Source organism: Anser cygnoides, chromosome 2 (genome assembly GCF_040182565.1).
Source record: "Anser cygnoides isolate HZ-2024a breed goose chromosome 2, Taihu_goose_T2T_genome, whole genome shotgun sequence".
NCBI lineage: Eukaryota > Metazoa > Chordata > Aves > Anseriformes > Anatidae > Anser > Anser cygnoides.
Window position 1 is genome coordinate 85,546,293 of NC_089874.1, and position 23,708 is coordinate 85,570,000.

Consider the following 23,708-nt stretch of genomic DNA (forward strand, 5'->3'; position numbering starts at 1 on the left):
CATATTTGCATGACAGTCTTTGCGTCTGCTTTTCTGGAAAAAATCTGATATCTCACTTTATTCCTAACTAAGCAGAAAATTGTAAGTGTGAAAGTCTGATGTACATGTACATCATATAGAAGATGGTGTATGGAATAAAGATTTATCTGGCCAATTTTTATCTAGCAATCAAAAACATTTCAATCAAGTCATTTCAAATCTCATGAAAGATGATGCTTACTGTGCTTGGTTGATCCAAACACATTTCTATAAATTGATGACCATATTTAGGCACGAGAAATTCTACTCCTCAAAAAAAAAAGGTCAAAAAAAAATCTTACAGTTTCAAGTCTGTCTTGATTTATTATCATAATGGATAAACTCATCATTTTGTGTCAAAAGTGATATTTAGAAACCCTTCTTGCTCTAGTATGTATCTCAGTTGTCCTTTTCTTCCTTGTTCCTTTGCAGCACCTCCTAGGTAGAGCTGGCTGAAATGTTGGCTTCCTATTCTCTGAGATGTTTCCATATCAAAAGCTCAAGATTTGTCCAGGTGCATTTAAATCCCTTTTGTCTTGATTTTTCAGGGGAAAAAAATAATAATAAAAAAGAAGATATTCCAAGGAAAATTAAACAAAAGCAGCCCTTCCCTCTCCAGTAGGGAGCTGTCCCGTTGGGCTGTTAAGTAGCTCCCTAGACCCCATGCAGTGTTCCCAGCCTGATATCACCTGCATGGGGCTGCAAATCCTGGCTCTGTAGCACCCAGATGTTTTGTAAGTGGAGATCCCAAGACCAAACTTCACACCTTGGTATAACAGTTTTGTTCCAGACCCACACATCCTGAAATCAGGGTCTCTGGAGCAAGGCATGTGAGGTATAATACTGTCCCAAAGTAATTGATATTGATGGCAATGATGAAACATCCACCTCGTCATGATTCTAACAAGTCACTGGAAAACTGTGCTATTTTTCCCTATATTAATTTTTTCATCCCAAACATCTCTAACTGCAAACATCCTCTGCTTCAATTTCCTTCTGGCTGCTACCATCTCTGAAGCTTTCTGTGCACCCTTGGCTACTCACTGTACTGACAGTAACAGCAGGAGCTGTGCCATTCTATGCCTACAGTGTAATCTGAAGGTATCAAGCTAAAGGAGATTTACCTAATCTGTTTTTAAATTACACAGTTCTGGCATCAGATAGTACTATTTTGTAGAGTTGAATGGTCATTACTGAAGCATAGAAATCTGCCATAAACACATTTCAGGGGATTTTACATTGGCTCATGTTCTGAGTGCTGATAAGGATTTGGAGCACATTAAGATGGTCAGGAGATCTGTATCAAAAATTGTATTTCTGACTTGAACTAAGATATTCTTGTTGATACATCAGCATTAATATTCTGCACTTGGAGGTGTGTGGGGGTGAATGTGTCTATGTAAGAGCTCCATTTTAAGCAACAGGCCCTCTCTGGTTGAGTCTTAAGTACTTTTACCATGTTTATGCAGTATGGTTATCATTACTATTCTTATTTTACAGGCAGCAGTATCTAAGGACAAAAAGGTTAAGGTACTGGAGTATAGTTGAGCTAAGACAGTAAGTCAATATCTATATTTTTAAATGACTGAATTTTGAACACCCAAAATATTGACCTCTGTATTAGACTTTTTCTCCAACATAAACATCTGTGAGCAGTTATCCATGTGTTCCTGATTAAAGCCATTTAAAATAACTCAGTGGCTGCAGGTCTGTACCACTGTACCACCAAAAAGGTTAGATGTTGCCCATATATACTATATTTTTACTGATATATTTTCAGATATGCTCTCTTTTATATTCCCTGTTTTAACAGTAGACAGGAAGCTATTCTGCACAGTTTCAAAGGACGTTTGTGTCTGACTTCTAATGCTGTCTTTTCCTAAACATGTAAATGACTGTGAAGTTTCATTTCTAATAACCTGTAAATTCCTCTGAAAATTGCATATCAAAGGCATTGCTAGAATATATAGAACAATGGTCACACTGTATAACAATAGAAGGTATATTTAAAAATAATATCCATGTCACACTAAGATTATTCTTTACAATATAATCTAAATAATAAAGAATGATAATGCTTAGTAAAGTAATTCATATTTTCATAACTATTGCAGCTGATTCTATTAAAATAAGTCATCTATTCCAATACTTATTCATTAGTAGTTGTGTTGAGTCTCTTTGACATTTAGTTATTCAATTCTCATTTACATTCCCTGGTACCTTTCCTGTATTCACAACTTCACAACTTATAAATACTAGAATTAGGCTTAATTTTTTTCCCCAAACCCATTTTCTACCAGAATTTCGTGCTTTATTTCATACATCATTTACAGCCTGCTGTATTGTAGCCACAAAGACACTATGCACACTATGTAAGTTGCAAACACAAAAGCAAACTAGAAAGCAGTATCCTTTTATATTTGTGGTCATGGTTCTGTTGAGAATGCCACTGATTACATGATAAATATGGTTACTTTTTGCCTTAAAAGCATGTCAAGGATTTTGGTAGGGTGTATCACAATGGTATTGCTATTCTGTGAATGGCTTACTGACATACATCAGAAAAGAAGAGAAATGAACAAGACACCCCAATCAAACACTGCATGTTGGTGCACTGATTCTACACAGAGCTCCCAAAAATACAGACATAATTTCTATGGAAAGGTTAATCAGGAATCTAAGCAGTTTTGGAAGCAAGAAAGGATGTTTGCAATTGTGGCAGAAGGACTTTCTCCATTAAAGATAACGATGTCAACTCATCTATGGGACTGACTTTGTTTCTCAAAGTGAATAATGACATACCTGAAAGCAAAAGTTCAAAAGTCAGCAAATCCATTGAATTATGTGAGCTCAAAGGTATGTCAAAAGCATCTTGAAGGAATAAGTTTTTCATTTCAGTATGTGTGTACTTATTAGAAGACAAAACTGATGCTACTTTCATAGCATATATCAGATATTCCATGAATCTTTGGTAGAACTCCTGTTGTTACTAGTTCACATGAATTAATGGTTAAATAGGTTAATTTTTTTTTCTCAATACAGCTCATTGTTCCATCTGAGTTGTTGATATTAATTATTAATGTTGTTGGTTTTTGTTTGTTTGTTTGTTTGGTTGGCTGGTTTTCCTGAACACAGCATTTCCATGATCCATGGGTAGCATTATTCCATGATCCATGAACACAGCATTTCTTTGCAATTTCACATAGGTTATAAGTATAAGATGGAGAGAACTGGCTGTCATTTTGCCTATCATCTGCTAACAGATTCACTTCATTACATAGTTACGTAAGCAATGTTCAAGCAATAATTTAGTATTTTATTTTCAGTGCATCCATTCTACAGTTCAAGGTATATCTGAGATGCTTCAAAAGAAAAAAAAAAACACATCATCCCCAACAAAAACCTCCAAAGCAAAAACTTGAAGACATTGATTTCAAACCACCCCCCCCCCCCCCCCCCAAAAAAAAAAGTAAAAGACAAAAGACGGGTTAGGAATTTTATGACCTTAAGAAGTCTTAGGAAATACCATGAGTTTCAAAGTTGCTACACATCTAGTCAAAAATATCTGTTAAAAATTCCATAATATTAAGTGGTGGGTACTGAGATATGCCAACCTAAGATTTGCAGCTCCTTCTATTGAATACATTACTACTAAGTGGCTGAGCACCCTGTATGTTCAAAATGTATTTCAGGAGTTTGGAAATCCAGGAGGACTCTGGGAATTAATGATTTATATGCATTGATTAATACTGCATTTTTTTTTCCTTTAGAAATCTTAATTTTTGATTGCTGATGATATTAATGAAATACTGATGATATACATTTACTAGGAATTTGGCTTTATGGCTGTACAATAAACCAACTGCGCTTTTCTTAGTATTTACAAAAAACATACTGTTCTACAGTTCCTCTATACCATATCTTAAATCAGGATTCAGAATAGCTGGACAGAAATGACCTTGAGCAGGAGTGAATTACGCTGTTGTATCTGTTTTGTTCTCTTTACTGGGGCAGTAATGCACATCCCTCTGGACAGGTAATATGGGAATTTAAATTAGTGGAAGCAGATGCTACAGCTTCAGGTATTTTAATAATACCTTTATTGTAAAGTCAAAATAATTACTTCATGAATTAATTAAACATTAAAAAAATAATAAGATCAAATTAAATAAATAGCTTTTTTTTTTGTCACCTTGTAAATAAAGATAGAAATATTTGAAAAATATTCTGATTCCAGCAAAAATTCTAGTGTTTATAGTGTTTATATGCAACTGTAGATAGCCAAAATTTTTCCAGAAATATTCAGAATTGTCAATTAACCAGTCTTGAAACAACTGTCTTGGGAAGAGGGAGCATGCTAAACAAATAACAGGCATTGTGATTTGTGGTAACATTGATCATATATGAGAGAAAAACAGGTGGAAAGCATGAAACATTATCAAAAAAAAAAAAAGTAGGGGAACAGGTAGCTAAACATAAAAATAATAAGTTTAGAGAAATAACTGTATATTGCAAACCTGATCAAAGCTTACAGAGAGATACTCTTATGTAGTACATTATAACAACAACTTTATGAAGTGAATAATTCTGCAGATAACCATAGCAATGTGCAACTTACTTATAGTTTCAACCGTTTCCAGTGATGCTCTTTTTCTAGTGTGCTCACTGCTACTGCCATCCTTTGCTATTCTAAGGGATAGCTCTGATACAGTCACCTGTTTGTACCATGACCCAGATTACTTTCTCCTGTTACCTTTGTCTTTCCTAAAAACAAACCTAGTTTCCCTGCTATGAATTAAACTATTTTTCATTTGACAATTTTATTTTTCCTTCTCTGGTCTATTTCTAATCTGTTGTGTTGATTGAAATAGTCTCTTCTGTTTTCCTTTTTTCCTCTTCCCCTTCCCCTTCCCCTTCCCCTTCCCCTTCCCCTTCCCCTTCCCCTTCCTTTTTTCATTTTTTTTCTTTTTCTCTTTTTTTTTTCTTTTTCTTTTTCTTTTTCTTTTTCTTTTTCTTTTTCTTTTTCTTTTTCTTTTTCTTTTTCTTTTTCTTTTTCTTTTTCTTTTTCTTTTTCTTTTTCTTTTTCTTTTTCTTTTTCTTTTTCTTTTTCTTTTTCTTTTTCTTTTTCTTTTTCTTTTTCTTTTTCTTTTTCTTTTTCTTTTTCTTTTTCTTTTTCTTTTTCTTTTTCTTTTTCTTTTTTTTTTTTTTTTTTTTCTTTTCTTGTATTTTTTTTAAACAAACAAGCAAAGAAACCAATTTTGTGTTTTAGGGTTGCTTTTGTGTTGCCCTCAGAAATACCACATTCCCTATTATACATTTTTCTTCACCCCAATCCCTCATTACTTAACTATACCTACCTGAAATATATGAAATAACAGAGTGCAGACTCTTTTAATTATTTTATTTATTATTTATTTATTTATTTATTATTTTAATTAATTATTCCAGTTTCCTCCCATTACGAAGCAGTGACCACTGTCTATTAGTCTACTCAGTATTTCTTAGCCTGTTTTTCAACAACCTCCCAAGCAAAGCAAAGAGTAAATCTCCAGTAGTGCAGAAAAGCATGAAACAAAGAAAAGTTATCATAAATGAAATGATAAAATTTACTCAAATAACAATTTAACAGAAGTTATCAGAGATTTTGAATATCTACCTTGAAGTAGTGCCCCCCCAACAAAAAAAGACACCTTATAATGTCATTACATATTAAGCTAACTATTTGTCTTTTACCATATTTGAAGAATAATTTGTAAGTTATTTTCTGAATGTCTTTATTTAAAAGACTGTTTTGTTCAAAACAAGATTGCTGTTCCTCTCAGTCTCTCTGTGTACACTCTTCATGTAATGTTTGCAAAAAGTTCATGTTTCTTTTTTCCTGGATTAAGCAAACAAACAAACAAAGAAAACATGAATTTTACTCAATTTAAGTATTTTTAGTGTTGTACGTTATTTGAAGTTTCCGCTCAATGCTTTGTGAGAATCATTTTCATAATTTAAGGAACTACTGAAATTTCCTAGTATGCCTAATGAAGATGTTATTGTAGTTAATGTCTCAAAATCAGAATTCTTTTTCACTCTGTTTTCCTTCTGAGTATAGACAAAAAGACCCAAATGAACTCATCTACTCAGAAACAATCACTTCTTGTTCATCAGGGGCTAACATGTTGATTCAGAGAAACTATACATAAAAGGTAAACAACATTCGGTATTTTGCTGAACTAGTACATACACAGGAATGCTCCATTCAGAAACCTTTATGGTTCCATTTCTATCCTCAGCCAATTTGTGGAAGCTTAATGTTTAGCAAAGTCAATATTAGGTCAATACACAGGAGCCAATGAGGCACTTTAATGTTGTATTTGTGATTACTCCTTAGAGAAATTGCCTCATTCTGAATTGTAGATTTCAAATATTGGTTTACATTTATTCTAATCACTGTGAATAACTCTGTATTTATTATGATGAAACATCTATTCTTCTACTCTGTTCTAATACTGTCAAACTACTTTGTAGGTTGGTTCTGTTTGCTTTTCTGGTAGCCCATCTACCATTATGATTCTACTTAGAAAACTCATAAATCACAGAAAACCTAATCTGATATAATACAATAAGAGCCATACAACACATATGGAGAATTATGGAGGCTTCACAATTTTGTTGGTCAAAAAAAAACAACAGGAAGTTGCAATCAGCAGGAAGTACAATTGCTTGAAGACTAACAGATGATGCCTCATCAGTACAGGAAGCTGTGTGGTAAATCATTTGGAAACGTGCTGTACAACCCAGCAGGGGTTGTTACTGAGCTAAAACTTTCTATTCTGCCAAAGGCTGCACGCACACACATGCATGCACACACATACACCAAGGCATTCTAGGGATTCAGTTATGGTGATCACTGGAACTCGCTTCCATCAAATGACAGTCAGTATGCTAAAGATAAAAGTCAGTTACTTGTTGGACTTATTAAAGAAGGTGAGCATAGAGAAGCTTATATACAACCCATTTCCTTTCACCGTAGGTCTTGGCAAATCAAATCACAGGTGAATTCAGCCTGTACACTGTGTTTTGTAGGAGATTTGACTGAGTAATTTCATCTTTTCTGAGTCCAAAGAAAAGACTTTTGCAAGTACACTATGCCTAAGATATAAAACCTTCTATGTAAAATAAAAAAGAAATAAAAAGAAAAGTCTTTAGAAGGCCAACTTTTTCAGCAATCTCATCTTTTCTCTATTTAATCCCTGGCACTGCAGCTGTCATGTGATCCTTCTTTAACTTTGTTAAAGATGATCTAAAGAAGCTGATTCATTCAATTCATAGTTTCACCCTGACTGGATCTTTTTTAGAGAAAAGGAAAAAAGTTGTCTCAAAGAAACAAGAAAGCAATGGGTCTTGTAAGTGATGCCAGAGTCACAATTCGTAAGAAGAGATAAATCAGCTGGTTAGGTTTAAAAACATTTTACTAAATTGGAAGATGGTATCTTACCATGGCAGTGACCTATCAAGTTCTTATAAGAATTTCTTATTTCAATAGAATTACTTTGCACTCTTGTTTTCAGATAGATGCAACTGGGATTATCTAAAGTGATGTACAGTCTGGTTTCATTTGTTTCTTGTCACAGAACCACACAATTTCATGCTTCTCTGTATGGATTTCATTGACGTTGGGTACTTACTCAGTTATGATGGATCCATGTGTATTTCCTAGAGGGGGGACTTTGAAATAGACCATATTGCAAAGGACTGAAAATGTTGCACAAAAGTGCCATTTTTCCTGGCTAGGGACCAATGTACATTTATAGCCCTGGTAAGAATCAGCTTGTGCTCCATCGTCGACGTAATAGATATTAAGACCTTTATTTTCTTGTGCACCTTTTTACAAGCCCCAGATAGCAAAACAGATGTGAAGATAAAAAAATATTTCTTCTGGTTGATTTTATAGATACTAGGTTATCATAAGTTTTTTTTTTTTTTTTTTTTTTTTTTTTTTTGGCCATCTCCTAGACTTCAGGTGCAAGTGGCTGCTATAGACGAAGCTGGGTGGAAATCACCCTTTAATCCTTAGTAGAGAAGTAAAAAGCAGCATTAAACTCTGATTTTAGATATCCTCTTTCAGAAAATGATTTTCAGAAGCTTCATTGTTATCTATACCAACTATAAGAGAAGTCCAAAATAATTATTTTGAAGGTACAGGTAGCACTATACACTTCCACAATCCTGCACATTCAATTCAGAAACTCCCATTCCTATCAACGTTCAAAGAATTGGTCAAAACAAGTTCATCCATACATGGAAAATGACAAATATGTTTGCTGAATTGTAGCAGTCTGTTGCCCAGAGAGAACAGTCTCTTCTTATTTGTGGTATATCTCACTTAAAATAAATTTGCATTTTATAGACCCACTGGCTCTCTTTCCCAACATCTACTCAAAAATTGGAGACTTGTCTGCAACAAAGAATATGAACTAAGCATATAGTACTGTCAAAAGTAGAAAAATTGTGAGTTGCTAGTCTTCCTAAAATCGTGGATCTTTAAAATCTAGTTTTATTAATATATATATATATTTTCAATATTTTTTCACTATATAACAATTATTCAAAACAGCTATCTACCATATTTTGTGTAACTTCTTTTTATGTAACACTTCTTTTAATATTCCAGCTTGTTCTAGAGTGTATCTTTGGTTTCTGAAAGCTGAATTTATAATCAAATCAGAAATAACGGTAAACTTCATTAATAGAAAGAGGCGGTATAACTTCCAACATCTCCCTGTTAAAAGAAAAAGTAATTTAGGGCTAGGAACAATTAAAAAAGTGATTCCCTTGAGAAGGAAAACACAAAACAACAACTGGCAAGTTGATAATTTTATCCATCAATTAAAAAACATAACAAAAATGTGCTGGTACTACAAAGATAGGAAGATAAACAGATTTGTCTGTCAGGTGCAGGGTTGTTACTAGCCATAATGTTATTTAATCTCAGAAATCTGTTTTAGATGTTATTTTCACTAATTTTGAGCCTCAGCCTTTCAAGAAGGAATAGCATTATTCAGTAAAGAGTTGCCCCACCATATCCCACTGTTTTCAAAGGGTTTTGGATCAAGCTAAGAATAGGATACCAATAATGTGAGAATCAGAACCCAAAATAGGTAATGATTTCATTGGAGATATTAAAAATATTACTTCTGTTGTATTTTAATTTGTAGATGAATTCAACAGAAAAGGAAACGTTGCATAATATTAAAACATATTCTTAATCATGGTTCCACTATAAGCTATGTATATAGGCTCCATAACAAACATTTGATATAATGGATAAAAACGGAGTGTTTTCTAAATGTATATAGATGACTATATATATATATATTTTTTGCTATAAAGCTTATGGCAAAAAAAAAGATCTGTTTTAATATTGTGATTTTTTTTAGTATTGTAAAATTAGTATACATTATTATACATTCAAATTTTACATTAAGTCAGGAAAGGAAGTAAATAAAGTTTTTTTTTTTCATATTTATAAATTATTTGTTTAATCCTTAATACATTACTGAAAGAAAAGCGTACAGTACAGAATGGTCCAATAAATGTTCCTTTGAGGTTGCACAGAAAACTAATATCTTCACCTGCCATACCCTCTCAATATCTCCTGAGAGGTTAAGGCAAATCTAATATCTCACATACCAAGGTCCTCAGCAAATAATAGTAATGAACATAGCCCTCTAAGTAAATCATTTCTCATTTACAATGCTAACACTACTCTTCATTACAATTTCACTGGCAGTTCTAAAAGAGGCCAAGAGGCAATTCAATTATTGTACTATTACAATGCAATTGTGTATATAAAGTTTGAGTTTTTTTTTTTTTTTTTTAGTTTTATTTTATTTTCCTTTCCTTTTCTCCTCCTAGTGAAGAAAATCAACCTTTTCCATCTTCAAAGACTGCAAAAGGTCTTCTGGTTATTTGCTGTTGCCATGTCAACTACTTTGCTCTCAGTTGTTGCTATGTCCTTATATTCTCATGTTGGAAATTTACTTGGAGAGATATAAAGACAATCTTTCCATAGTCTATATTATCAGCAAAAGAGTGGAAAGTGGGTTTGACTGTCTGACCATAGGATTATGATAACAATAAGTAAAGGGGAAGATAAGAATATGAATTCCATTCATTTATATTTTATTTTTAGTTCTTTCTCTCTTGTTCACTTCTTTTCTGTCTTCTAGCTCGTGTTGCTTTTTTTAAATTTTATGTTTTATTTTATTTTATTTTGTTTTGTTTTGTTTTGTTTTGTTTTGTTTTGTTTTATTTTAAATTTTTTCCCTGTAGGGCAAACAACTAGAAAATATGACATTTATAGTGTAAATACTCCATGATTCATGGGTCCCTAGAGATGCCCCCAAACCACCCTCAGGAGACTGGATAATGTCCAAACTTTTATTATAGGCTGCCCCTAAAATAAATGGGCATTGACTAAGAGCTTGCCTCATTTCTAGTATACATCTATTACTTCTTCAATAGTGTGGCTCAGACCATATGCCCTTTGTTCTGATATTGTAGCTTGGCAAAACATGAAACATAATGTTTAAGAAAAAACTCAGAAAAGAAGAAGACACAAAAATAATAACCTTCAGTTTTGCCATGTAATCTGATTTGTGTACATCTAACATCAAGTGTAATAATGACTGCTAGCAAGCATCTGTTCTTATTTGTCTTTGCTCCATAAAAAAGTTGGGAGGCATTAAAAAAAAGGCTTAATGCATATTTAATTCATGCTTGCATATTATTATTAATATGTATGAATATCAATATGCATATTGTTATGCATATTCTTACATTTTAGCTTCTTCTTTTCAAAGCAGCAGCCTAAATTGCCAAGATTGAGCTTAAAATGTATTTTTGCTCTTGCAGTTAGTTCAGGGTGTAGCTAGCTGCGATAACAATTAGCTCTTTAATTTCTCAAGGTGCAAATCACATAGATAAAATCAAAGTACATATATTTTCACTTGCAGCTTGTCTTAAGAAATTGAATATGGATAGTGAAATTTTATATTTACAAATATCAGTCTCTAAATTCAGTGTTGTAAATGTTAGGTCTGGTTCGTCTCTGTAAGTTACATATTTTTACTTGCTTTTAAAAATGTTTTCTCATGTCATCTACAAACACATCTTAATGAGACATGTAGGTTGACAATCAAATACTCTAGAGTACAATGTACACACCCCTTGTATGCACATTATAATCTTGTCTACTATCCTGTCCATGCTCCTCTCTCTTGGATGGACTTTGAACTCATATAGCTTTCTCTTCAGTCATGTCTCTGGCCCCATCTTCTTTTTCTGAACTCCTTGGATTGACCTTGGTCCTTGTTCTCTGCTTGTCTTGCTGAGGACAGTTTTGGACCTTATTACCAGCCTCTGTCTCTGCCCATGATGTTCAGACCCTGTGGTATGGTGCCATGCTGGTGAGGGCACAGACACTTGGCTCTTACATGCCTTCCCTTAGGAAAATGTTGGCCATTGCAACTCACTAATGGGTGGGCCTACAGCTGAATGAGGCAAGGGACTCTTTGACAAAGGCCATGGGAAAGGATGAGAAAAGGAAAGGGGAAAACGCCTTTTTTGCTTAGTCTTTGCTGGCAAGGTCTATTATTAGGCATCCCAGTCTCCTGAGCCTAGTGGCAGAGTCTGTGTGAGTGAAGTGTTATCCACTGTAGACGAACATCAGGTTACAGACTACTTAGGGAGAATGGAAGTGCAGAAGTCCAGGGGACAAGACAGGTCACCTTGTAGAGTGCTGGTAGAGTTGGACTACATCATTGTCAGCCCACTTGATTATCTTTGAAAGATTGTGGTTATTTATGGAGGTTTCAGAGAACAGAGAAAAAGCAAATATCAGTGTAACAAAATAATCTGTTAAGCAACAGATCAATCAGGCTGACCTTAATTCCCAGAAATCTCATGAAGCAAATCTGTCTGGAAGCAATGTCCAGGCACATGAAGGTGGCAGGGAAGAGGCAGCACAGATTTACAAAGGACAAATTCTGCATGGTCAACCTGGAACTAATTCTAGAAGGATACAACATGCCCAGGGATAAGGGAAGAAAAGTAGATGTTTATTTTGATTTTAGTGTGGTTTTTGATGCGGTATTCTATAAGCCCCTTAAAAGCAATCTGGAGAGATATGGGCAGACTACAAGGTAGGTGAAAAACTGTCTGGACTGCTTTGATCACGGAGCTGCATTCAGTGGTTCAAATTCTACCACCAGCAGAGGGTAGCTAGGACTGTTTACTCCAAGGTCACCAATGGGGCCAGTATGGTTTGAAGTCTTCATTAGTGGGCTGAATGATGAGATAGACTGTCTCTTCAGCAAACTCATGGATAACATCAAATTGTGGGAAGAAGCGGATACACAGAGGAGTAGGACTGCCAGAAGGATCTTGATAAGCTGATGAAACGATGTTAGAGGAACAACCTGAATTCAGCAAATGCAAACTCTTGTGTCTCAGACCCCTTGCAGCAGTACAGTCTTGGGGCTGACTGGGAAGTAAACATCTCTGTAAAAAAGTACCTCAGGACTCTCATGCACAAGTTGAACAGCAGTGCACCCTTGCAGTGATGAGGTATATCCACATATTCAGTTGTATTAACAGAAGCATAGGTTGGAGGTCAAAACAATGATCCTTTCCCACTATTTTGCACTGATGAGACCTTGTCAACCTGGAGTATTTACTCCACAGTGTAGGGTCAACAAGGTGACCTGGGACTAGAGCACTAGATGTATGAGGAGAGGTTGTGTGAACTAGTTTTGTTCAGCCTGGAGAAGAAAGGGCTAATGAGGCCTTGGTATCTTACTTGCTCTAATGGAACAAAGGATTTGTGCAATTGCTGTTTTAAGCTAATCAGTAGCTAAAAATAAGGCAAGGCCACGCTTCATAAAGATGTGCAGTGAAAGGATAATTTACAACACATACAAGTTGCAGGAAGGAAAATCCAGATTATTTGAAATTGTGCATATTACATATTCCAAGTCTACATATTTAAGGAAAAAATCGCAAGGGTGGTAAACCATTGAAAAAAAATTGCCCAAGTGGGCTGTGGATTCAGGACCTTGGAGATATTTAACTTGACTGAACAAGGCCCTAAGCAACCTGATCTAACTTCAAAGTCAACACTGCTTTGAGCGGAGGATTGTACCAGATTTTCCCTCAGAGGTCCCTTCCACCCTAAATTATTCCATAAGTGTAAGGAACAAAATGGCTGACATAAAATCTCACAGATTAAATTCCAGTGGACTTTTAAGGAATACTCATATTATCCAAGCTCAAACTATTTATAACATGGGATTGTTTTTTTTTTTGAGAATTTTTGTTGTTGTTTCTGTTTGTTTGTTTATTTATTTATTTATTTATTTTTGGTACAGACTTCTCACTTTCCCACACAGAACAATTCCCCGGTAAAAAGCTCGCATTAAACCTCTAAAGTTGCAGTACATGATGCTGCAGATAAAGTAACAACTATGAGTAAATTAGTCAGTTATAGGAGAGGTCACTTCAGAAATAACTCCACTGTATCTGCTCAATATTGGAACTGTCCTGGCCTGTTTCTACTCTGCTCCCGGGAACAGAGGTTGTTGGACATCTCCAACTGAGAAAAGAAGATGGACTGGGGTACTGTGTTATATCTATTTGTGATGTCTCTTCAGTCTTCTGTTTCCTCAAAACGGAAGAAGGGAGATAAGACAGAAGACATAGGCAACAAATCAGAGAATGAGCTGGGTTCTTACATTTCTTGCTCTGTCACTCTGAAAAGCTGACTATGTCTTTCAGACAACAGTGAGGAGCACAGCATTTTATTTCAACATTTGAGAAGTTATAACTGAGTGAAACAAAGGAATGATATATTTCCTGTGGTTTACTGCCTTCTCGGTATTGATACTGCCCTACAAAGAATGGTGACATTAGTTTAATACAAAGGATTTTTATATTCAAAATTGCTAGACTGTGTAAATCTAAGAGTCACTATCATCTGCCCAGTATGTTCTAAGCCAAGATGTTCTTTGCATAAATTAAATTAATTTAAATGTTGGATTAATGAGGCCTGTAATAAATGTGTTAGTTAATTTGACTCCAAATGAATTCCAACTAGAACTCATGTAGGTTCATGTTTAATAGAACTCCCCAAGCCTCTCACAAGTTAAAAATTGTCCCTAAATATAGCCTATTGGTTGTGTAATATTGTTAAAATAAATAAATAAAAATAAATATTGTTTTGTTTTAAGGTCAAATATTGTATATAAAAGAGTATTTTTTGTTCCATTAAGAAGAATAGGTGGAAAAAAAAAGTGGCTAAAAGTTTTCTACAATGCTTTTTAGTACCTTTGGGGAAATGTATAAAATAAAGGGTAAAAATTGGAAAAAAATTTGAGAACCTATACTCTGATTCTTTGATTGGTGACAATTCTCTGGATGAATATAAGGCAACAAAAGACAGGCTGCTGTGGTACTAATAGCTCCTCAGTTAGTCCTGCATTACGAAGGATGGAACTGAGAGGTTTCACAGTTGCACAGACTGGGTCCTAATGGCATTGTATTTAAAAATACTGCATAACTACCATATTTTTTCTCATCTGTAGGTCCCAAAACACTTTTCAAAGATTCTCAGTATCATTATTCCTACTTCAAAGATAGAAGAACAGACAAGTGAAAGATTAACTGGCAGGTTAGTTGTAAAACTGGAAGTAGAACAAAATCATCTGTAGTCTACAACAACTGCACTACTGAATGAAAAATACTGACAATTTACCAAGTCTTCCAGTTATTAAACATCTCTACATTCACTGTAACCGTTTTCAGTAAAAGAATCAAATAGTAACAAAGAAAAAAGCCCCAGCATGCTTTCTTTTTTACATCTTCATGTAGGAAGAGTGCTGAAGGAAAATTGTAAAGACAGGAGAAAAGCAATTTAATATAAAAATCAAACTTTGGTGACAAAACATGAGTCTGTTTAATTAATCTAACTTTCAAATCACCTTCTCTGCAGTATGTCTAAATCCAATCCACAATAATCAATTCCGGGGTGAACACCTCATATTTCACACCATTAAAATGCAGCACAATAGCATGTTTCTTATCTTTTGAAGCAATTGAGTTTTTATATTCATCAATATGCATCTCCAAGGGCAAAGAGTTTTCATGTTGGTTTACACAACAGGTCTTTTACAGAATAAAATAGATGAAGATGGAGAAGAATGTAGTTATTGTAGGCTATGGTGCTATGATATAAATATCTATATGCAATTAGTTATTTATATTTGCATTGTCCTACTTTAAATTCACTTTTAAGCACGAGAAATTTAAAACTTCAATAAAAAAGAATTAAAAATCAGCATTTTTTACTATCTTGACAATATCTAGAGTCTTGATTAATAACTGTGCGAACGCATTACTCCAGCTCCCAGTGGGTGAGATTGAATCACGTATTCACTAACACAGATGTGTTTGAGGAATATTTCTCAATCTCCTTCTTCTTAATTTCTCTATATACTATAAAAATAATTTCACGATATTAAGAATCATTTTCAGCCAGTCTGAATTCATCTATCACATGCTCTTTGTGAAACACTAAGCATCTCTTTTTTGCTAACTGGATACCCGGAACTAGACATAGTGAGGTGTTTGATTTCTGGCTATGGCTTCTTCCCTCCACTGAGGGCAACCTTGTCAAACCAGCACAACTTTCTGCAGTTGCTTCAAGGCCATGCTTACAGGTGGTATACTACAGACAACAAGCAAATTCAGAAATATTTCAGAGGTAATGCCTTTTTGGACACAGTCAGAAGGGAGATCATTAACTAACCAAACAGTTTCTTTGGTGTATATGAACTAATTCACTCTGAAGACAAGCTGCAGGAGTATATCAGTGACTGCACAGTCCTCCAACAAACTAAAAGTCTGTTTGAGATTGGAAGGCATCTCTGGATGTCATCGGGTCTAGCTGTTCTCTTCTGCACTTTTGGCGGGTTACAGGAATGCAGTATGAAAAAAGGGAGAAATGAACATAGTTTGGAAGACAGAAAATGCACTATACAGGTTTGACTCTTATTCTTGCCAAACTGAAGGCATACTACAAGGTTTGGAGACCCACCCAGCTCTTCAGGCTTAGTGTTTTCTATTAAAAGACAACAGACAGCTCAGAGAATCTGAACCAGTAGAAGCAGGAAAGATCTCCTTCTAAGGAAGAAGAAAATATAAAGGAACTTTCATTTAAGACTGGCCCACCTGGACTTAATTATTATTATTATTATTATTTTTTCATTTTTGGCTGCCTTGTTGTCCTGATGATGAGGAAAAGAGAGTTGGGAACGATGGGTTTTGAGAACATTATAAAAACATTTGGAGGAGTCTGTAAATCCTTTTATCCCCAAAATGTTCATGATCTGTTCCCAGTAGAGTTCAAGCCATCTCACATTCTTGCTTATAAAGGATCAGTCCTTATTTGTCTTGGTTTCATTCCTCTATAAACTAAGCTTTATGCTACTTGCCAAGTAGAATCATTAGATTTTTCTAATTTCTCAAGAGCTATCACCCTGGACTAGCACACTGAGGAGCCACTCCAAATGAAATGTCAGCTAACAAAAAAAAACTTCAAAAAAAAAAAAAGCAGTCAATGTGAAGACAGTGGAGAATGGTTTCCAAATACTGGGTATGGGAAACAGAATGATAACAAAAGGGAATGAGGCTTAAGAGATATGTCACAAGCAGTCTGCGATAGCAAAATCACTTTATTACTTCTCAAGCCAATTCTCCTCTCTTGTCCCTTCCTTTCTTATTCTGCCTCAAGAGCAGCCTCTCATATTGTGTTAAAGATTTACTGCTAGGCTTCACTTTAGCCCTTTCCCATGTTATGCTCACAGTCTCAGAACTGACTGCTTTTTTTTTAAACTTGTCTCCTATGCCTGCGAGTGCCCAGAAAAACTGTTCACAATTTTTCCATCCATCCCCTCCTGTAAAAGTGCTTCCTGTACAACCATTGGGGCTCCATCAGAGAGTTTGTCTTTAATGGGTAAGAATATAACATGTATTTGTCAAGGTGTCTATGAGAGTACCATTAATTTTGTTATGGGATATCAGAAGAAAAACATTTTAAAAAGAAATTAAGATTTAGGTATTTTGCCACAGCATTCTCAGAAACCAGTGTATAGATATGGAGATTTGGTGCAGTGAGAAATAGGAAATGTTTCAGTTCAGGAAGTAAGTCTGAAGGAATTTTAGTAATTAAATCTCTAAGAAAAGCCAAATACTTGTTTGTTTTTCCTTCTGTTCTCTCAGGTGGTGGTTCTCTCAGGGAAAACTCTTAAGTCCCAGTTCTGGGATATTTTCACTGGTCTGACATCTGTTAGAAGGATAACATGATGTAAGAACTCAAGAAGACTGAGGATGTCTCCATGATACCTATGTAGAAAGAACTCATTGGAGATGTAATAGTCAATAGCAGCCTCAGTGGTAGTGGCCATGAAATGGAGATAAATATCCTGAGTGGAGTGAGGAAGGTGAACAGCTCACAACATCCAATAGTGAGGCCACTCTCTCTGTCTGAGACAGAGGCATGATGCCACTAAGGCATCTTCTGGAAGTGTCATACCAGATTTCGACCACTTCTATTTCCACTCTGAGGTCTCTCTTCCCTGTCTAGAAAGACATTTTCTATGTTACATGTCAACAATGAATAAAACTATAGCTGTTCATTACATAAAAGTTTACTATACTCTTAATCATAATGCTGCAGGTAACTACTCCTATAAAAACTTAACAAAGCAGCAATTTGGGGATACTAAAAACCGTACATGGATATGCTAATACAGAATTTCTAGAGTGTAAATGTAAATTTGCTTTAAGTGTAGCTGCACTGACATTTGAAACCAACAGTGAGAGCAAAATTTATGTATTAATGCTTTCTGATGAATATAAATGAACATTTCCTTTCTCCCCCCTCTGGCAAGAATATGAAATCAAAAGAAGTGTTCCTCAAACAGAAATCAGTGTATGTAAAATGCCAGGGTTTTCTAGTAAGTTGTCTTAGCGACTCTTTTAAATAAAAAATAAAAATAAAAAATAAAGAGAATAAAAAAGATGAAAGATTTCACTTTTGATGTATTTTTGTGCACAGTCCAGAATGCACATTTGACTTTTACTCATGCATTAAGACATTGTCATTTTTCTTTAAAGCAACTAGTTAGTAACAAATTTGACAGCACTAAATCCTTTAGTTAATTTTAAAAATATATATTTTGGTGTAAATTTACCAGTCATTCAATTCAACAATAGACATTTCTTTGATTTCAGTCAAAATCAGTTGGAGAGATAGCTGTACAAAACCTAGCATTACATATCTATCTGTCTTTTCATGTATTAAATACAGTCTGCAGACATTAGTATGAAGCTAAAATGCATTATTTGTGACTCTTAACAAAACAAGTATAACAGGACGATAATAACTGAATACAAAGAATGCATAGTTACAGAAAATACAGTAATGTGTTTTTAGAAGTAAAATTAATTCCTGTGAAGAGGATCATAAAAGATTATTAAGAGGTCTAAACAGTCAAAACATGATTAAAAATATGGTTATTAATATTAATATTTTGTAGGACATTCCTGTCAGTATATTTATAGGAAACTTTTATTGGTGTATTTTAAATGTAGTTTTAACATACTGATGAGCAATTCAAATTTGAATCAGAGGTAATCAACTCTTCAACTGAAAGTACACTGGAACAGGGAACTCCTAAGATTACTTTTGATTTCAGTGAAGACAAATCTTCTCACAGAGGCTGAATTTAATTTCTAAAAATTTTTGCTTAAGCCTGAGACATTTGAAGCAAGGATAAATGGCTGAGAGTTTTTCCTGGTCACTAGCATTAAACTACTGTTGTAAATGAAGAGAGTTGTGTTAAACACAGAGAATTCCTATCTGTAGGGTAATGTTACACAAAAGAATTGATTGACACTAGGGGAAAAACTCCTGAAATATCTGTCTGTCTGTCTGTCTATATCTATCTATCTATCTATCTATAAATTTTCAAAGATTCATGGAATATTTTGCTTTTACAACTCTTGCAAGGCTTTTAATATTTATAAACAAAATCTGAGCTACACAAACTTGGAAAAGCTTGTGCTTCAGCCAAAATCCTTTGCAAACTCATTTTATCAAAATGCTAAGCTCTAAACTGCAACCACACCAATACATTGTGTGCTATCTTCATTTACTTATTATAGTTTTAAAAATACTGAAGATTGTTATCTATCAAAATTTCAGGGAAAAGTCCAATTATGATATTTTATTTGTTGGCCTTAGCTTCTTAAATTCTTATTATTTACTTTTTTAAACCAGCATTTTAATTGCTAGTACACTAAATGCTGACTGTCTCTATAACAAGCAGAAAATCGTATGCAGAATTTTTATTTATGTTAGAATACTTGACAGAATAACATTATTCCATTTTTTTCTATATTAAGTATATTAAGTAAGTACCGGAGAAACATTTGGTACCCAATTAAAATGTTCAGATTCTGATAAATCATTTGTCAGCTTGTGAAATGTTACTTTTTTTTTTTTTTTCCTACAGTTATTGTTTAGCATCATGGGTCACAAACAAATGAAGTTCAACTAAAAAAGAAACAACAATGGAGGGAAAAACAACTACATACTCCACACTATTAGGCTGTTAAAAACAAAGTGGCACTGCTGTCTTTTATGTAAGGTAATCAATAATGAAAACAGTTTGAAAATAACATAAATACTTATCATATGGGAATGATTTAAAGAATCATTAATCTTATTTTGTAGATAAATAAACTTGGGGCTGTAGTGATAAAGTGGCTTCTAAAAAAAAGTCTATAAAAACTAAGTGGTAAGGCTAGCTATATAACCAGCAATTCTGAAGTCATTGTTCTGTTCATTGCCTTCTGCTCCTCAGTAATTCATGTCCTGCTACCTAGCCTGGTAACAGAGCTGAAGTTCTCATTTTGACATAGAGCACAGACTCAAAGCAATGCCTCACAGGGAGGGACAGAGCTGACCCAAATGATGAGGCAGCAGCTATGTAGTTCCTGCTTCAGCATACATTGTGTGGAGAGGGCATTCTACTCTGCTTATAACAACGGGATGTTTATTGCTCCTCCAACCTCCACACCCCCTTTAGGGAACTGGAGATACATAATGTAGAAAAATAATTTAGAATGTGAAAAACAAAACAAAACAAAACAAAAATAGCTGTGGGAGACTTGTTTCAGTGTGCTAAAGCAGTATCCAGAAGCATGTTGGCAAAAGGAAAATCAATAAACCATCAGGAAACAGCAATAAGTACAGTAGACTTTTTGGTATTTCTCATTCTCCTCCAGAACAGCAGCAAATAAAAGGGACGCTGATCCTTTCAGTGACCACCAATCAACTGAGGATAAGGTGTTTAAATCTATAAGAGGGCTAAATTGTGATTTTCTCATATTTGCCTAATTTTCTGTTTCTTGTCAATGTTGATTGTCTCTGTATTGTTTCACAATATAATGTAAGTTTCAGTCTATATTAAGTATCAGATCCAAGTTTTGGAAGATATCAGACCCTACTACTCCAACTTAAAGATCATATTTCCTTCTACTTCTGAAGGATCTTCATCCAGAACTCCCGAATTTGTAAAGAAATTAAAAAGAAAAGCACTTCCTTCATGCCACCAAGCAAGGATGATTTCCAGGTCCTGATTTCCAGGTTTAAATCTCATGTCAGAAACTTGTCCACTCAACCTTTATCTTTCCTTCATTCATGGTAAGAACAAGTGCCTAATTGTTGAACACTAGCTGTTTATTGGCATTGTAGCAGAAGGAAAAAAAAAAGACTATATATCTTTAATGTTTCTAATTATATTATTGAGTCTATACTGACAGTTCTAAAAAAAAAAAAAAAGAGAGAGCGACAGAAAGATTTACCAAGGTGGTTAGGTCTACTAAATAAATTTTATTGTAAATCATTCTTTCTTCTCCTTTTTGTAGGAAAATGATATATATTTGGGATTTTTTGTAATTCATAATCAATATATGTACATCCAAAGATAGTAACTGGAGGTCAACATGCAATCTACTTAATACCTGGTAACCTGATGATTTCCAAAACAGGAAGACCATTGACTGGCCAAGAAAATTTATACAATGATTTTATGAAATTAAAGCTCTATGGAAAAGTATATTAAAAAGGACTTATTGGAAGAATGAAGAAAGGCGAAAGTATGAAGGAGGAAAGGGATGGAGGACAGAGAGGAGGAAGGGATATGGGAAGGGAGAGAGGGAGAAAAGAAATGAAGAAGGGAGGAAAGGAGGAAGGGAGAAAAGAGGAAGGAGGGAGAAAGGGATAGTGTGTGTGAGAGAGAGAGGAAGGGAGGGAAAATGACAAAGGTATATACAGTTTTTATGTAATGAAAAATGAAGTATAGATACTTCTACCTAAAATGGAGCCTATACATCTCTCTCCAAGTCCCAGTCTGAGCCTTTAAAATAGATGCAGAACAAGGAAGCACTGTTAACCTTTATCTTGATCTTTCTAGTTAGCTGTCCAGAACACAAATAAGATTGTCTGCAATTATTATATTTTCAGCGATTAATTTTAGTTTTACAATGAATGCTTTCTGTAAAAAAGCTATTGGTCTTCTTTCCTATTAGACACATAAATGTTAATGGAATTTGAAAAACTTGACATTTTCAGAAGTTGCAAAAGCTCCTTCTAACTTAAATGATGTTTATCACCTCAGGAAAATTCCTCCAAAAATCAGCATGACTACCTTCATTGTATGTAAGTACAAACAAGCATTTGCCCTAATATCTAGTTAAAATTACATCTTGAGTGATTTAAAGTGATTTAAAGTGATACACTTATTTTTGTATAGCAGAGTAATGCCCATACAACCTCTCTGAAATTTCTCTCAATATCAAATATCTCCCAAAAAGGGAAGGGAAGGGAAGGGAAGGGAAGGGAAGGGAAGGGAAGGGAAGGGAAGGGAAGGGAAGGGAAGGGAAGGGAAGGGAAGGGAAGGGAAGGGAAGGGAAGGGAAGGGAAGGGAAGGGAAGGGAAGGGAAGGGAAGGGAAGGGAAGGGAAGGGAAGGGAAGGGAAGGGAAGGGAAGGGAAGGGAAGGGAAGGGAAGGGAAGGGAAGGGAAGGGAAGGGAAGGGAAGGGAAGGGAAGGGAAGGGAAGGGAAGGGGAGGGGAGGGGAGGGGAGGGGAGGGGAGGGGAAGGGGAAGGGGAGGGGAGGGAAGGTTGTTTCAGTTAGAACTGAGAGGTAGCTTTAGGATACTTTTACCTTTCAGTGGTGGAGAGGGGATCAGCAAGAAAATGGTAAAGTTAACTCCATCAAATTCTCAGCATCATAAACTGTTCTCAGCTTCGGTGGTAAAAATTCACAGTATAGCAAAGACTGAAATCATGTCTGACTATGTCACTACGAAATGGAGCAGCTTAGAAACAGGATCAAATCCAACACTATTTAACAGGAGAGAAAAACAGCACTTGTAAAAAAAAGTAAAAAGTAAAAGTAAAAAAAAAGTAAAGACATTAGAAAATGGATGGTCAAAAAGCCCGTGTGAAATAATGTTCAAATATAGATTGGAAGTAAAATGTATACATTATAAAAATGTATTTGTGCATGAAAAATGTTACACTGAACTATGTATAAATTTCAAAAGGTAAAAGGTGTTAACAGGAAGCAGAAAATAACAGTGATATACATAGAAAACAGAGAGGAAACAGTGTGGTATATTTAGAAAGAAGGGATAAAATATGTATGTCTAACTCTTACCCAGGAAAAGATAATGTAGAAATATAATGAATAATGATTTCTTGGGAAAATGCCAAGGATTCACAGCTACATCTAGTAGAAAGCAGAGGGAAAAAAATATCCTTGATTTTGCTTCTCTCATTATATATGTTCTTTGCATTTTTCTGCATTCAGCACCTGGTACCCAAAACTATGTTTTCAAGAAACAGGAGCCTCAGTATGTCTTCTCTTTTCAAAGTTCTCAGTTCCAGCATCTCTTCCCTTAATGTTTCTGAACAATAATCTGTTCACTATTTAGGAAACTGGAGGAAATATGAACTCCTTTATAGCTCCATTTGTCCACTTTCATTAAGTCTCACAGGTTTGGATGGGGCAACATGCAAACAGTAGTTTAAACTAGTTAAACTACTAGTTTAAAGTAGATTAAACTAGTTTAAAGTAGATTAAACCTGTAAGGTTTAATTCAGAAGATTTACTGGATCCTTAAAAAATCGTAATAGTACAATGCCTCTATCTTCTCTTACTCAAAGGTTGCAGCACTGGACTGCAGTTTGGTAGACCCAGGTAAAGAAAAAACAAACAAACAAACAAGCAAAACACCCAACACCAACCAACCAACCAAATGAAGCAAATAAAACCCTCACTTGCTTTTAAAGACCTACAATCATCTATTTTACAATCGAATCCTAAAATAAAACCATTATTTTTCTTTCTTTCTAGCTTAACATTTAATTACTCAAAATGGGACAGCTTGTGTAAAAGTAACAATGAATTTAATTTTTGAATGCATTTATAGGTAGGGTACTACTCTGAATTAGTGACACTGATGATTCACTATGCTTTGGGCACAGGAGATAGGTACTAGCACCACTCTTTCC

At 34.7% G+C, this 23,708-nt stretch overlaps 1 long non-coding RNA gene across 1 annotated transcript in view; it reads left to right on the forward strand.

Moving 5' to 3' along the window:
- The first annotated feature begins 821 nt into the window (after positions 1–821).
- The window catches only part of LOC125181620 (uncharacterized), a 23,478-nt gene continuing 591 nt past the window's right edge, over positions 822–23,708 (forward strand). Inside the window, exons 1-5 of the long non-coding RNA XR_010829521.1 lie at positions 822–1,575; positions 19,641–19,775; positions 20,678–20,833; positions 21,721–21,850; positions 22,364–23,708. The exon at positions 22,364–23,708 is cut by the window's right edge and continues 591 nt beyond it. This is a non-coding gene — a long non-coding RNA (uncharacterized lncRNA). The remainder of the gene's footprint in view (positions 1,576–19,640; positions 19,776–20,677; positions 20,834–21,720; positions 21,851–22,363) is intronic.